We start from the raw sequence: 16,703 nt of genomic DNA on the forward strand, positions 1-16,703 counted from the left end.
GGAGAGCACAGCCCACCCGCCCTGGCCCAGCGGCACCTTCCTTCCGTTGCATTCGGACACAAGCCCGCCGTTCGAGCTGGCCCGGTACCTGCGGCGCAGCGCGGCTCCCGCCGTGCCGGGCCGGCTCCGTCCCGTCCTGTCCTGTCCCGTCCCGTCCCGTCCCGCCGCGGGCGCGCAGCCGGGGCTGGGAGCGCTGCGGCCGGCAGGGGGCGCTGCGGGCCCGCGCGCCCCGGCTCGGCCCCCTCAGGAAGCGGCCGGGAGCAGCCGGGGATGGGGAATGGCCGCCGCCGCTGCTCCCGTCCAGCGTGGGCATACGGAGAGACACGGGCACCTGGACGTCAGCTCCCGGTGAAGAAAAAGGTATTGAAGAAATAAAGCTTAGAAGGATCCTGAGCTACAATTTCTATAAGATATTCAAAAAGGCCTGTCCTGGGAAGATTTTCATTATTGATTTTTGCCCAAAATGAACTGCAATTCTTGGATTTTCTACAGTACGTGACTGGCCATGGGTTGCCCAAAAAAGACACTAAATTCAAATATATATTTTTTTCCCCCTCAGATTTTTTTTTTCTCCTTCAGCTCAGAACTTTTATTTTTGTTTGCTTTCAAAACATGCTGATCTCCCCATTCTCCCCTTGTCTATTTCCCCAGATGACTTATTTCTTTGTTTCCTGCTGTGCTTTTGTCAGTTTCTGAGGGAGAGGGGGGTTGAAGAGGGAGGGACCTTTTTTTTCCGGAGCTGGACACACATTTTTTTTTGTTAGTTCGGTTATTAAGAGTTGAGAAAAATCCCTTCAGCCCACAGCATCTCCCAGTCCCCTGATTTAGCAGCCCCTGGGGGTCCTGGGTGCTTTCTGTCACAGATACCTCTGGGTACATTTATAATACTTCTGTATTCTTTGATTCCCTAATGTGAAATAAACTGAATCAACCATTTAGGTTTACCTTTCTGTGCTTAAAAAATAATGAAATACGACAGCTTATGGTTTTTCTCCTCTGGATGGCAGTAACTCCTGCTTAAACATTTGTGACCTGTGACTGCAATATCCTGCAGCAAGGGATTTCCTTTTGTTTGTCAGTGTGCTATCCAAAAGAAACATTTAATTTCATTCTTTCTATGTTTTTTTTCAAATCTAAATTTGAAAGCTAAGTAAGCTTTCAAAGAAAGAATCTGTTTAATATAAAAATCTAAATTGCACAGGTCCTATGTATAAAACCAGAATAGGAATCAGAAGAAAGGAGTTGGTGCTGCACATTAGTATTTACTTGCATCCAACTGCCTGTTTCATAAAAGTTTCCTGATGATGTTGAGAAAATCAAGTTCCATGACATTAAACAATGAAACAATACCAAAAAGACAGAAATGTCCTGATCTGAGAGCGTACCAGAACATCTGCCCCTTTAAAATGCTCTCATTGTAACAGCACATCTGGATTTCTTGACTGTTCATTACAACATGAAATTTTAAGAAAGAAAATACATCAAGTAAAGGTGATTTACAGAGACCCACTGTGCATTTATGCAAGTTAAACAAGAGGTAGGAGCTGGAATTAAGCCCCTCCTCCCTTTACATCTGAGCAAGTAAAACTTCTTCTGTAACAAAGCTGGACTTACATGTAGAACTTGTGTCTCCTCACCAGCCAGAACTAACGATTGCCTTGTTTTACTGCTGGTGCAAATGAGGCAGTTCAGAGCAGCAGTTTTCTTGTTTTAGTAAGTGAGTGTTTTTCTACAAGGAGATTAGTGCTATCAATTTCTTTGAAAACCTTATCTGTTTTCATATGGAGAAAAACCCCTTGACTCCTAGAATAAGGAAAAATATTTCTTCCCCCATATTTTTCAGTAGAAAGAACCAAATGTGGCATGTTTACATTAATATTTCCAAAATCAAGACATTGTTTATATTTTCCTTCCAAACTGGTAATGCTCATGAAAACTAACTTACCTTAGACACCCCTATTTCTACAACTATTGTCCCAGTCTTCAACAGCCCTGTAAGGTGCTGCCCATTTGCTTTTCCTGCCTACATCTGAATGAAGGAAGCAAAACAGTTCTGTGGTACATGAGCCAATCCCATAAAGGTCCTACCCAAGCATTGGAAGCCCTCTGTGGTGACAGAAACAGGAGTCCAGCACTGGAAATGAAGTGCTTCAGGAAGACATCTTGTCATCCGAGTTTCTTCAACACACAGGGGAGCAAACTTTGTTACTGTCCTTTTGGAAAAAGAGTGGCACCTACCTGCTGACATGAATCCAGCTCCACAGTGCAGAGAGAAATGGAATCACAGACATACCATGTTGGGACAGCTTTGTTCAGATAATTTTCTTGAGAGGTGCTGTAGAGATGCTCATGAAGCTTTCAAGCTTGAAGGTATCAGTAGGAGATTAACTTCAAATTATTCCAAGTTAGTGACCTAGGCTCTTTTTTTGGATTGTATGGAAACCTGAACAATAACAAAGTGGGTGCAGCTAGAAAGGTGATTTTACAGTTTGCTGCAAAGCTGAATTTTCAGCCTTTCAAAATATGAGCAAAAATAGATAAATTGTGGTCCTGCAGGTCCACAACTTTAAGATCCCCAGATTTGCTGAAAAATTTTCTCTGAAGACTTCATTAAGTTCTGGCCCTGACACTGATTTGTCAGCAAAAGATAAAGCACGTTGAGAAGCCATCCCAAGAGGTTCCTCCTTAGCACATTTGTGAATGCCTGTTGCTGCTTGTACTGACTTCTGAGCTCAGGGTAAAAGAAATAGCAAAAAGAGGGACAGCTCCCACCCATGAAACAAGGAGTGGGGAAGTATGTGACTGGTGCCATGTTTTGTGTCCTGTGAAACACTGCTCTCTCCCACTCCTGTGCCCGAGTTTGCCTCTGTTCACCATGGCAGTAGGTAAAGGAAGGACAGGTATTGTTAAAAAATTAAAATGGATTGAATGGTCAGCTGCAGATTCATTTTCACTGTATAATTTTCTAAGTATAAGCTTTGTCCAGGATGTGGGAGGAATGTTTCTGCCATGCAACAGTGGACTACCAAATACCTCTTTCAGTCCTGTGAGCAATTTGAGCAGCATTCTGCATGGTCTCATTTTGAAAATCATATAATTCATAAACTCCCCCTTTCCCTTAACTCCAAAAAAATATCTGTACCAGTTTTCTAGATGGTGATGTGTACACATGGCATGGTAGAAATACAGACAAAACACATGCAGCACTGCATATGTTTCAAAAACCTGTATTCTTCATCTCCCTGATATATCAAAATGGAGTCTGATGGAAAACCAAGGTGCTTTCCTGTGTGGTGCTGGAGGCCACTGTGACAGCTGAGGTCAGGAGAGGAGAAGGCATGCAAGAACATTTCTGGCTGAGTTCCAGAATACAGAGATTTCAAGTTTCTTGTCAGGACAGAAGAGCACTGTATTTCTAGCTATTGGCACTCCAACCATACCCAGCTAGTCAGAAGGATCAGTTATAGTTAGAGCTCAGTTTGAAAGGAGATTTCAAACAGATTAAAAATTCCTATTCATTACAAGCTTCTAAATTAAGTGAAACTCACTGAAAGATTGGCTTCTTTCTGAATCCTGAATAATTCTTTACATTGTGATCAGGGAATGAGGTTATTTTGGACTCTCAATTTAGAAACACATGTATGGGATTTATGCTAGCACTCATAATGCCCAGAGTTACAGAACTGTCAACAGTTTGTCAAGAAAAACATTCACTCTGGACTTTTGAAAAAGAAAAACAATTTAAAAATCTGTTTGGGACAGCATCCCTGTCTCTCAGACTTGAGACATCTTGCAACTGTAGGAGCACAAATGTAAATGCAAGATGACCTGCACTGTGTGCAAGGCATGTGAAGTTTTTCTGAAATGCCTCCTTCTATTTCCCCAAACTAATTAGCACCTGCAACCTTTCAGCAAGGCTTTCTTGCTTTCTCATGCAAATGCAGTAGCAGGAGTGCACTGTACAGCACAGCCCTGGAAATGAGGGCAGGGTTGCCCTTTCGGGTCCCTTCTAGAACTTGCTTTCTGTACGTGCTGCATGAAGCTCCTGCAGTGTTACATGAACGGACAGCACAAATAAATTCCAGCATAGTTACTTACCACTACTTTCAGGTTTGATTTACCTGAGCAAGGTCTCTTTGGCTTGTCTTTCCATGTAGCATCACCTCCTGCTTCGACCTGCGGGAAACCAAAGGGAGAAAGTTTTCTGTGTGGGTTATCCACCTTTTTTTCAAAAGAACCGTTGTATAAAACCCCCTGTGCTTTCTGTGTTCCTGGAGTTGCCTGAGGCAGCTCTGTCATTGTTGATAATACATTAAGCACAATACATCAGCATGCTAGAGAAAAAGATTTCCCAGGATCAGCTATGCCCTTTGTAGAGCAGTAAGCAAGAATGACTAAGGTATAAAAGGGCATACTGTGGTGAAGCTTTTATGTGAGTGGGGACTGCAGGGGCAGAGAAGACATTAATGCCTTCTGCAAGCCATGAAGAAATTAGCAAGAAGTGTAAATGGGAAATCAAAGACAAAGTAGAACAGTCACACATTCAAAAAATCACCTGGACAACAGATCTGAGTGATCAAGAAGCAACAATCCTGCTTTCATGTGATGGCCCAACTGGTTGTAGAGGTGGGGTTGGTTTGGCATCCATGGGCTCCTTCCTGCTGATGCTGCTGAATCAGAAGAGTTGATTGCAGAACAATCTGAGCAATATCTTGAATCTTCAACCCCAGTTTTGCATAATTAAACCACAGTAGTTCAATGGTCAGGACTGTAAGTGAAAAGAAAGGATAGAGTCAGTTTGCAGGAAGCAGATGTCCTGTGACAGATGACCAAGTTATCTTTAAGCTGATACATAAACCGGTTCCTTTGCAAATCAGCAGAATGCAATACCCAGCTGCTATTGCCTCCCCGGGTGTAATGTGTGCATCTGCACTTTCTACTTGATTTCCTCTGCCCTGTCCCCTGCTGTACTCTGTGAACCTTCCTAAGGTTACAAAGGATCTTCCAAGTTACAAAATTGCCCCTAATAAAATTGATACCACAGTGGTACTTTTAGATGAAGCTGTTGGTAAACCCAAATATTCCACAGTTCTTGTGTGTTCCAGCCAACCCTTCACAACTGAGACTGAGACAGATGTATTTGATAAAACAAAAATCCAAACAACCTTCCCTTTCCCTGCCCCCCCCCCTGAAAAAAAAAAATCAGGTCTATAATTTTTCTACTAGCAGCAGACTGGTGATTCAGTAGACCAAAGACATGAGGATACTAAACTTTGTGTGGGCAAATATGCCCAAAGTCTTTGAAGTTATAAACCTTGCACTGGCAGTTGTTAAAATCTATTTATTTACCTGTTGATTTTGGAAGGCTGACCAGAAGGCCTTTGTAGAACTCGTTGCATACGGGAAAGCTTCACTGCTTTGAGGGTAATCAGCACATCACCTTCTCCTTTTCACATTGTTTACGTTTTACAAAATAACTTATCCCAGTATCATTCCACTCAAATTTTAAAAGCAGGTAATTGCTCCTATCTCCAGTACAGCAATATCCCCTCAATGATCCCTCCACCTCAGAGGGGTGCATGTAACAGGGTGTTTTGAGTTGCACCCCAGTGGCCAAGGCTTAGAAAAACCATTTGAAAGGCAAGAAAGTGCCAAGGTATACAGAGATTGCCAAGCTTGGCTAAGGGGAGTGCCACCCCTTTGCTTTAGTAATCACTCACTTTAAGGGTGTAGGGGCTGCTAGGGCAACCCAAGGCCATCCATCAAATCCTTCCTGAAAGGTATCTGAGAGCTAATCTGCATTTTACGCAGCAGCTGCAAAAAGGAGCAGTGATGCTAAATCACAGATCAGCAAGCCTCTAATGTATCTAGCAAATACTTTTCTTAGATTTTTCTCCAAGATTGAAGGCTTTCCTTTGGTCATCTTTCTTGGCAATACAGAGAAATAATGTAATTTTTATTAAAGAAATACTCCCTTTTGACTGATGGAGGCTGTTTGCTGCATAAGGAATTGAAGGAAATGACATGACTTGCTTAATAATAGTTGACATAGTAGTTTTTATAAAAAGTAAGGGATTGCATTTGATTTCATATTCTTACATAGCATTAATCAAAAGTATCTAGTGGCTAAATAAAAATCATCCTCCTCCTCCCTGAATGTGGTCCCCTACTGAAAGCTTGGGAAGAGAAAATTGAACATTATGCCAGAGACTTGTCCCCAGTTCAGTTCTGATGGCCTTTTTTCCTCTGTTTCTGCCAGAGTGAGATGGTTCACTGCAGGGAGCACCTGAGAGGCCTTCAAAGGAGTTGCAGGGCTGGAGAAGAGCAGCTCAGAGCTCTCTGCCTTGCTCACATCACCACAACAGCTACAGAGGGAAAACACTCCTGACACGGCATTTCCTTTGCTGCGTCCCTGGCTGCTGTGTGATGGGCAGGAATAGCAGGAGATGACACTGGTGATTTCAAGCCTTAATACCCAGCTCTGTGGGACCAGCTTCCAACAGGTGAGTGAAATGAGAAAAGAATGGGGCTTTTTTCATATTGATAAATCCAGCTGAATTGTGAGCATTCCTGAAAGTGTGCAAGGCTCCGATAAGAGCTTTATCAAGCATGTATTACATCAACTGGCTGCCACCCTGGCCCCCTGATCAGCTGCTTTTCCTAGCAACAGTACCCAGACAATAAGCTCACATCTATTGAGGGAACACTTCACTGTCAGAGGAGGTGCTGTTACAGTAATTCATGCTTGAGACCAGGTGTAAAGAAGGACAACCACACCCCAGGTTTATATACACAAAGATGCTGGGAGAACTGAGGATCTTTTAAAGATCCTCTTCAGCTCAAACTTCAGTTCTGCCCATCTGAGAGTCCCTCCATCTTCATAAGCAGCTCACTGGGGAGTCAAGAGAAATAACTGTTAATAATTAAACACCAGCTTGTAAGAAATGTAATTTCCAGATGTGTTTTTAATACAATGTGTAATTAACAACATAAACAAGGTTTGTTAAGCTCTATAAGGACTTTGCAGAAAAGCTTTAGTGGGAATGTAGAGGACAGAACTCTTGATCTAGAAAAGAAAAAAAGAAGCCCATGAATATAATTTCTTTTGTTACAATAAGACTGAGTTTGCAATTTCTTAGATTAAACTGGAACAGACTTTGAGAGCCTGTCTCTCAAAGATCTAAGAATTCTGAGAGACTTCAAGCATTCAGATTTTCATCACAGGCAATATTAAAATCTTGGCTAAGAAAATTCTTTGTCTTGTACTCACATGAATAAGGACTAATTCCACTTAGGAAATACAATATCTTGATTTAAAGGGAATTAATTTTGACCATCAAAAGTGGTAGAAGAATATGTCTCACATTGAAAATAAAAGCTAGTCTGCCTGTGGAACAGTAACATATGCTGCTGTCCATATCTGTGTACCTCCTCTGAAAGAGGTATGATGGTTTTTCCTGAAGCTATCCTGGGATAATTGTATCTTTGTCCTTTATAAATTCCCATGTATTTTTATAAGCAAAGCAAGGGTCCCAATGGTGCCATTAGAAATAATCCTTTAAGAGATTTCTAAAGATATGTCTTGTTCAACTTCAATGGAGAGTTAAATAAATACTCTACAGAAATTTTATTTTTCCTCCTAACTAACAATAGATCCCTGTAAGTGTCAAAGTCAGTCATACACAATCAAATGTGCTGGCATAAAAGTACTCATGCTCTCACTCCTATAAAAAGTAAATAAATGGTGCCAATAAAGACATGCCAACATGTGAGAATAAACCTTTTGTTTTAAAGCACACGTAAGTGAAGAACATAGTATAAGATTTAAATTCATTTAGACTCAGTCTCGGCTGTCTGGGAGTCTTTCTCAGTTACTGGATCATCAGAAGACTATTTGCGGTGAGTTTTCATGCACCGCATGAAAATGCCACAAAATAGTGAAAAAGCTTCGTTTCCTTGAAGGTGCATTCTTATTGAGTTATCACAGGAAGAGAATAGAAGTAAATTTGTCTTAGTCTCTCATTTCGTTGCAACACTACCCACTGCAGCTAGCACTATGGAAGATTTGCTTTTCCAAGTCCAAATGCACAGTATCAGGATCTAACTGAATTATGCTTACCAGGAATGGACTTATACTTCCCCTGTAATAAGAATTACTTTTATCAAAGTCTCAGAAAAAGGCTGCACACCATGCAGCCACCTGGACTTGCCAAATCATCTGAACGAGGATTATTAATAGAAAAAAGGTGAATGTAGTGCTTTTAGTAGAGACTTCATTACCTCACAAACTAAGCAACAGTTGTTTCAGATAATCAAACAAGCCCCATGGCTGATTCCTCCAATTTTTTGCCATCTGCATCACTTTAAAATAGTCACATACAAATGACATATTTGAAAAGTTGTGGGATTTTTTTAACAGAAAAATTTAATTCTCATTCAGTGTTCTGTGAACAAAAACTTCAACACTTCTAAGAAATTAAAAAAGAAAGTGGTGAGCGCATAAGGTTCTTGCTACATCTGTTAAGAAGCAGAAAAAAATCACAGAACCCCAGAAATGGGGGGAGTGGAACAAGAAAAGTGGATAAAAGAGCCGAATCCCAAGGACAGGTATATGATGACTGAGTCACAAGAACTTAGTCCCAAAAAACCTCAGAGTGCCTTATAATGGCATAATAAGTAAAGGATGGACTGTACCTTTCTAGTAAAATATTTCAGAAAGTGCCACTGAACTTTTTCCTCCTGAAATACTTTTTTTTTTTCAGGGCCCCTAGGCAAAGAGAATGATCTAAGCTAATATATTTCTCTGCCACTAAGGGTGTAAGACATGTTGTTCAGCCTGCAGTGCATTAAGAGTATCTTGTATCCAACTGATATAAAGCAACTCTTATTTCTCAGAGGACAGAACCCCATGGCTCAATTGTGAGAGTCGAGATTAAAAGATTTACAGTACATAGAATCATTATAATACTGTCTTACCTGGAGTGTGTGTCTTCCTCCATGGCTTCAGTGATAGGATTTCTGTCTCTGGTATTCATTTCTACTGGCTGGAGCTGTGAACATTTCTTGTTGAGCCGTTTGGCAAAGACAGATCTTAGATACTTTAGGAAACAGAAAAATATGGTTGCTTCATAAGGGATATGCTGATTTATTAATCTAAGTTTTAAAGGATGTCTGTGTCTAATAGTCTCTTATTTTAACATGTGGAGCTATAAAATAATTTACTGGGGCTCTGGAGACTTTATTTTCTACCTGGGTGTTCTTTGCAGTGTTCAGATCTGACCATGTATTGTTATATGTTGATCCACCTCGTGGACTTCTCCAAAATAATCTAACCCAGTTGGTTTTGACCTTTTTCAGTTTGCAAACCTCTAAATGTTTCCTAGTAAGATTATGAATGCTCTCTGCACTCTGAATTTGAGTTAATGGGTAATAGCATTGATTTCCTTTGGAGGCATTGCCTGGATATAGTCCCTTTGCAATGGCTACAGGGCAGAGGTTCAGAACTATGTGTAATTTTATAGCCAAAGTCACAACTAGAGTAACTTGGCATAATTCTGTTGATTTCAAAGGAGAAATCTTTTGATAGCAGCAGTTAAAATAATGGCTAGTTTACTGTACATTAGCTGAGGAACTTCCCTTGCCTTTAGTCCTTCTCTTAAGATTTCACTGTGACTAAGATTGAGCTCTACTTCAATGTAATTGTATCTCCTTTGTACTCCTTACTTACTACTCAGACTAGAACACATTGAAGAGCCCAAGAGGAATTAAAAAAAAAATTACAAAGGAAATCTCACCAGAAAATTCCTACAATTTTATTTTATGCCTAGTCTCAGATGTATTCTAGATATCTAGTTTTCAAAGATGGCTCTTCAGTCAGGTATTTCATCTCAGTGGCACAGTCTAACACATGCACAACTCTGATAGAAATTATACAGTTAGTAGCATAAACTTTTCTTGACTTCTCTGATCCAGTAGTTCTACTGTTAAAGTCCTGAGTGAGGTATTTTTGAATAGACTTATGCTGATTTATACCAGTTGATCATATGCCCAATTTCCTAAATATGCTTCAGGCTCTTCAGGGGTGAGTGCAAAGGAAATGTTTCTGTTTCTTATGAAAAAGAAAAGCACTAATAATTTTGCAGATATTAAGAAAAGTAATGATTAGGTCTGAACTGAAATGTTTATAACTAGATATCTTTTCCAAAGATAGTTAGAAGTATTTACATTTAAAAGACAAGAAAATCTCAGAAAAAATTAGAGAAAAATGGAAAATTGTCTTTTATGCTGTTGCTGTGTAGCTCACTTTGCAGCTCCATCACATGACAACGAATAAGTAAAGAAAACTATTATTATGCAAACTGCTCCAGGACAAAAGGGTATTACATATCTCATACAAAAGGGGGTTTCTTTAAAAAGCACAGCACATTCAGTGTTTAGGGTTTGCAGTTGAAATTCATGGCCTCGCTTGCCAATATTATCATGCAGCTGGGTATTATGCTATTGCTTTACTCTGAGGGGAGAAAAAAAATCACAATAAACATTTTCAAATAGGCTCCTTTTACACATTTGCATTCTTTTATGTGACAATATCAGTTTTAATGATTTTTAGCGTTTCTTCTCTAGTGAAAAGGTCATCATAAAGACTACCACAGAGACTATGATTGCAAACAGAAAATGTCAAAAAGGTGCTTCTTTTGACTTAAAAAAATTATCACTGGAAAAGAGTATTAGGCATTATTTTAGTGTTCAGAACTGATGGGAATAATAATAATTTTTCTCTTATTTAACAGCCATGAGATAGAAGTCCATCTTTCTGTAGAGCAGGCTGCTGACAGAATCTTTTGTATTTGTTCTGCAAAACAAGAGTTTATTTTTAAAATTTTAATTCAAATTAATTTATTATCGTTCCAAAAAGTCTTTTCTGTTTAAGTAAATACAAATCAGCTGACCCAAAACATTCCTGATGAATAAAAGATTAAATGTAGTATCAGAAATCTTCATCTCTTCATGACATGATTAATAAAGAACTAATTTAGATGAGTAAATCACATCTGTCTTTACAGGGTTGGGTGTTTCCTGCACCTTCTCTATGCAACCTTAGCCATATGATTATTGTGAACTAGTTTACTAAGCATCACATTTTTTTCCAAAAAGTCTTTTAAAGGAAAATAATAGCAAGTCAGAAGGTACAAGTCAAACAGTTGCAGAGGAACAGCTTAAACTGTTTTTCATTTGCATATGTCACATTTCTTCTCTGGCTCTTAGATACATCCATCTCTGGGTATCTCCAGCTGTGTTTTCAAGTCCTTATTTCTGATTTTGTTTTCTGTTTTTCCCTGTGTTGCCTGAGCATTGTCATCATAAACTGCTAAAAGATTTGTACTCTCAGTGATGATATGTACTAAAATACAAAGGAATGGCACAAAATGAACAGTTTTTTGGAAAAAGGAAAAAGAAGGTATGAAATTGTTGCTTGGCAGGAATTAGAACAGAAGCCAGTCTGAGACACTGAGCACACTGTGGCATCCAAACACTAAATTCATACTAGCCCTGGGTGTCCAACAGAGTTAGCAAAACAGGAGAGGTCTTTTAAAAGCTCTATAGCAGTCAACATACAATTTGAACATACTTTCATTTCTCTTTCATCAGTCAAATGTATGATCAGATCAACAGATGCCACAATATACTTCCCTGAATCTCATTTGCTTTAAAGAAGCATTCTTTGTGGTGCTTACAGTCTTACTCCAAATATTTTGTCTTTTAGGTATCAGGTATGTTAGGATACCTGATACCTAAAAATACAAAATCTAATTCCAATTTAACACCAAATGGTGCACTTAGATGTGTGCCATAGCATTGAAACAGATGTTATTTGCACACCATTTTGTTCTTAGTCTGTGTATAAAGAACCAGTTATTGAAATTTACTACACACAAACATTTTGATATTCTCTCTTCTATTTTCTCTACTTCTGGTTACTAAAAATGCAGTTGCAAACTTATGTGTCAAACAGACATCAAGAATAGATGTGTGCATTTTGCAGTCATCAGTGTGCATGGAACTTACACTCTCTACATCACTGCAACCTGGTTAACTGAGCTTCCAGCTTTCAGGAGCTAAAAGTGGATCAGCAATATAGACCTGTACTTCTCAGAATACTCTGTTCAGCACCAGGGTGAAATGCCATAGCCCTTTAAAAGAGTCAAACACATATCCCTGTTTTATCAAAGGGAAGATTTGGTCACAGATGCTTGAAGAAATTCAAGGTGTGAGGCAGATCTTTGCAGTGCCGTAGCTGCTGTACCACCATGTGGAAAGTCTGGTCTGATCCAATGATTTTGATGACTGAAAATTTTTCTTTGCTTGTAAGACTGCTAGAAGATGAGCCATCCTGACAGTTTTGTGTATTGGCTTTAGTGGAATGTGAAAACTATATATCTGTCCATAATGGCTGAGACTCCTCCTGGGGAAATACTGGTTTGCCAAGATTTGTGATAATCTACTTTCACTGTGCCATTCGTAGGATTAGGAGAAGAGGAATTTTGTCCAAGAGGGGAACTGGTTTGGAAACTATGTTTTCATTCAGAGGGGTGTTCTGCTGACACACTGAAATCTCCTTTCTCTGAAGAAAAAGTCTGAAACTTCAAAATTTAAAATAACAAAAGTATCCTAAACATTTGAGTAAAAGTAACCAAAATGAGTCATTTGGTTGTTCAAATGATAAAATACTTTTGTGAACAGTGAAGCTGCATAATTTGTGATGCCCTGATACAATTTGTAGCTGTAACAGTCTCACAAAATTAACTTAAAGCAGAAACATGGGAATGTCAGGCTTGACTTTTACTGGTGGCACTCAGACAAGTGGTAACACTGACTACTTTAATCAAAAGTGGCACTTTCAGCAGTTCACAGAAAATGTCTACAGGCGCAGAATCACCTATCTTCACTTCATGACTTACTGAGACATCTCCAAAATATTTACCAATCACTTTCATGATTAATATCTTGGAGGTGATACAATGTCTTCCTCCTCATGCTCAATAGTCACAGTTCACTTTACTCAATTATTGTCCCATCCACATTTATGAAGGAGAAGGGACAGATCTGCTGTGCTTCCTCTGCCCTGTGCACCACTTTCACCCCTTTGTGTGGGATGAGCTTTGGAAATTGTGACATTGGGAATGCTGTGTAGAATATCCTATGAGACTGGCTGGAAAGTGCCCCTATACAACCTTGCATAAATACTAGTTTGTTCATGCTTCCATTTAAGTAGGATTTGTTTTTTCCACATAGAAGCATTTTGGTGGTCTTTTTTTTTTTTTTTAATTCTTGGTTTTTCTGGAATAATCAGAACAACAATATGAGATTAAGAAAATGCATTAAATGAGACATACTAATTGCTAGCTGTGATTAATTAGTGATTGTAAGCCCACCCACATACATAGCTTCAATTGCTAGTAATTTACTTGCATGAATTCAATAGAAGCAGACAAATTTCAAAATACCTCAATCACTATTGTTTTAATTGACAATTTGTCTGTTGTAACTGCTCCAAAAAACTTAACATTTCTTAAATTCGTAACAGACAAAGTAGGATCCTTTTACCTAGATTGATAAGGAGCCTGAAGCCTACCCAAAGGCCTTTAGTCAACACTCAAAATAGCCTTCCTTGCTATGTTTTGCTTTCAGCCCCCAAAAGAATTTCTCTCATTTACTTGTCCATAGCAAAGGAGAGGATTTATTGCTTTGTTTTCAAGCATTCTTCAGTTCCAATGATAGGACATTCAAGGCCTATGTCAGAGTCTTGACCACTAGGGGAACTATAATGTGATGACTTCCTAGGGAGTTAAGTCACATGGCCTTAATGGCATTTGGGGTTGTGGCTAGCCCTGGTAGGAATTCAGGAGTGAGCTTCTCATGCTACACTGGAAGGCTTCTGTCTAATGCATCCTCGTGCTCTTGCTGCTCCCCTCAAAACAGACCTGTCAGACATATTTTTGCTTCAAAATACAATTCAAAATAATTCTTCAAATCTTCTAGGCCATGTTATTAAAAATTCTTGTGTATTGTCTGTTAATTGTCTTAATTCTGCTGAAAGGTGAGAGTCAATTCTTACAAAACTGTATTTGCAATTACAGTATCACAATTTAACACTGACCACAAGTATTAAACCAGGGCACACGAGTGAACATAGTTTATCCTTTGCTTAAACCATCAGTGTGGCTTTTGAACATGGTTTTAAAATAGCATTATCTAAAAAACCCCAGTGTTATTAATCACTTCTTACAAGACCTTTAGAGGTTCTCCCTTTTCCTGTTCATAAATCCTTAATCTTTGCATTAAATTTTTTTCTCAGACAGGAAACAGTAACAATTGATTTACATGGACAAAATCAGCTTTTCTCAGTTTTCAGTCCAGCTTCCTCTGAGATCTTGTTGACCTCTAAAGTTCAACTTCTTCCAAGAAAGTTTTCTTTGGGATTAATAGCCTTCAGCATCAAATCATTGAGTGCCATAGACATAGCAGTGCTATAAGTAACTTCAGCCTTTCCACATAAACTCTTATTTTCAGAGGTTTATAGTTTGGCTAAAAAAATACAGTTTTATGCTGAAACTTAGTTTAAAAACTCAGTCTGGAAGTGATTTCAGTTTCTGAGAAATCTGCACAACTCAGTGGAAGTTTTCAGATTAAAATGCTGACCAAGACTATGACTTGCTGTCTACATCCCATTGGTACCTGACGTTCTAAAAGTGCAGATCCACTCCTTAAAAATTATAGAAAGGCAAGCTAAAAGGGTGTTTTAAAAATGGTTATCCCATATGTTAAATATTTTCAAATTGGATCTAGTCCCTGCTTCTCTGGAAGACTGTCTAATCACTTGAACACCACAGTATTTTTCAGAGGATTTCAGCAGGCTGAGATGTGAGCCCAACTGCTCTGCAGTGCTGGAGGGCTCTCAAGGTTTCTCTGAATGCCTGCATGCAGAGTAATGGAGGATCCTGCTGGTCCTGTAGCAGTTGGAAATGCTGCTGGATTGGGGAATGAAAACCTTGCAGAAAGGAGGCTCAAGAAAATCTGAATAGGTGAATGTGAGGAAACTGGTGCCTCCTGCTTCTTCAGGAGCTATGGGAGTTCTCTGGTGGCTGGGGCTGAGTGCCAGGAGGGACAGGTGAAGGAGAGAAGGAGTCAGGCACCTTTGCAGCATCCTGAAACCAAATCTTCACCACAATTGGAGATGAAACCAACAGAACTTACTTACATGCTGGTTTGCACAATCGCCTTCAGAAGGGATTTGGAGGCACCATCTGGTGGGAAGGATGACAGAGAGATGCCATGGAGTTTCCAGTTTCCTTTGTAGGTAATTCCTGTGAAGGGATGACCTGGTCCTGAGTCACTGCTGCTGGAGATGGGAATACAAACACAACACACCATGCAAATGTGTTCAAGGCCACAGGCTGAAAATGTAATTGCTTCAAAGCAAAATCTTCTCATCTGAGATGGTGAAATACACTGCTTCTTGTGACCACTCATTTTTTCCACAACAGAAATTTGAACAAGCCAGAGGCAATATTCTGCCCCCAGCTTCCCCCAAACTGGTTGCCAAAACTAAAAATATCCTATCAGTCTTTCCACATAAGTACAGCAAAATTTCTTATGCCCATGTCCAGCAGCAGGAAGACTGTTTCATTTAGTCAATATAAATAGTATCATAAACACTTGCCATGTGAAGGAAAAGGCCAAGGCACCCTCTAGATTATCCCCTTGTTTCAGATGTCTCGCCTACAATCCTGACAGGTCACCCATTCATCCCATATTGTCATGGAAAGATATTTCTCCCCAACAACAGTAAGGCAACATCCTCTGAAAAATGAGGCACCAGTAACCATGCAGAATTGACAGTGCAGCATCTGAGTAGGAAATACCAACCTTCAGATCTTTGGGAGTGCTCCATTTGAAGCTGATCCAGAAATCTTTTTTTTTTTTGGCAACAGCTCATTATAACTAGGCAAATTCAGTCCAAACTCTGAAACTTCTTTTGAAGGCATAATGGCAGGGGAACCTCACAGACAGGATTAGAAGGAAGATAAGGAGGTAGCTTTACAGATGTCTGAAGGAGCACTTTCCAAATGTAAGGAATGGCATGGGATAAAGCTTCAGAATGAGCGACTCAAAATCTAAGAAGTCAATGAAGGAGGCTGGCATCTTGGGCTAGTCAGTGAAAGAAGTGATTTCTTGATCCTGCATGAGAGATGATAGGTAGGATGAGGTGCAGGCTTTGAAGGTGAAGACAAGCTGCTTATATCTGATAGAAAAAGGTGTTACATTTGACAGCCAAAGTGATGGGCTAGGCAAATGATCTCTGCAGTGCTACGATGTATAGAAGCATGCTGCAAAATTGCATTTTTCAAAAGCAGAGGAATGGCTATTGAAATCATCAAAAGAGCTTGGTAATTACATACATATATATTAATTCTTACACAGTAATAATCTCTAAGTTCTATAACTCACTGCCATATAAGAGAATTATTTTTAATGGTTGTTTTAAGCTTAAACTAAGCATGTTGCATGGGAAGCTGGGAATTTTATTGGATATTTCTAATAACATTGTTTTGTGTCAGCATTTTCATTGTAGCATTCCCTTAAAATTTCTATTTAATATGAGAAAAAATTACTTGCTAACAAATCCTTTTTACATGAAACTC

The 16,703-nt window shown here is 39.4% G+C and overlaps 2 long non-coding RNA genes across 3 annotated transcripts in view; one reads left to right on the top strand and one right to left on the bottom strand.

Moving 5' to 3' along the window:
- Positions 1-226: 226 nt before the first annotated feature.
- LOC115483915 (uncharacterized) overlaps positions 227-16,703 on the top strand; it is an 82,744-nt gene continuing 66,267 nt past the window's right edge. For both annotated transcript variants that reach the window (XR_003944654.2, XR_003944655.2), the window contains exons 1-2: positions 227-360; positions 6,260-6,503. This is a non-coding gene — a long non-coding RNA (uncharacterized LOC115483915). The remainder of the gene's footprint in view (positions 361-6,259; positions 6,504-16,703) is intronic.
- On the bottom strand, positions 4,094-15,393 carry LOC127059871 (uncharacterized). Its single transcript, XR_007778181.1, has 4 exons — positions 15,260-15,393; positions 8,977-9,098; positions 4,556-4,768; positions 4,094-4,176 (listed from the first exon to the last, which is right to left on the bottom strand). It is a non-coding gene; the product is annotated as an uncharacterized LOC127059871 (long non-coding RNA).

Source organism: Serinus canaria, chromosome 8 (genome assembly GCF_022539315.1).
Source record: "Serinus canaria isolate serCan28SL12 chromosome 8, serCan2020, whole genome shotgun sequence".
NCBI classification, from domain to species: Eukaryota; Metazoa; Chordata; class Aves; order Passeriformes; family Fringillidae; genus Serinus; species Serinus canaria.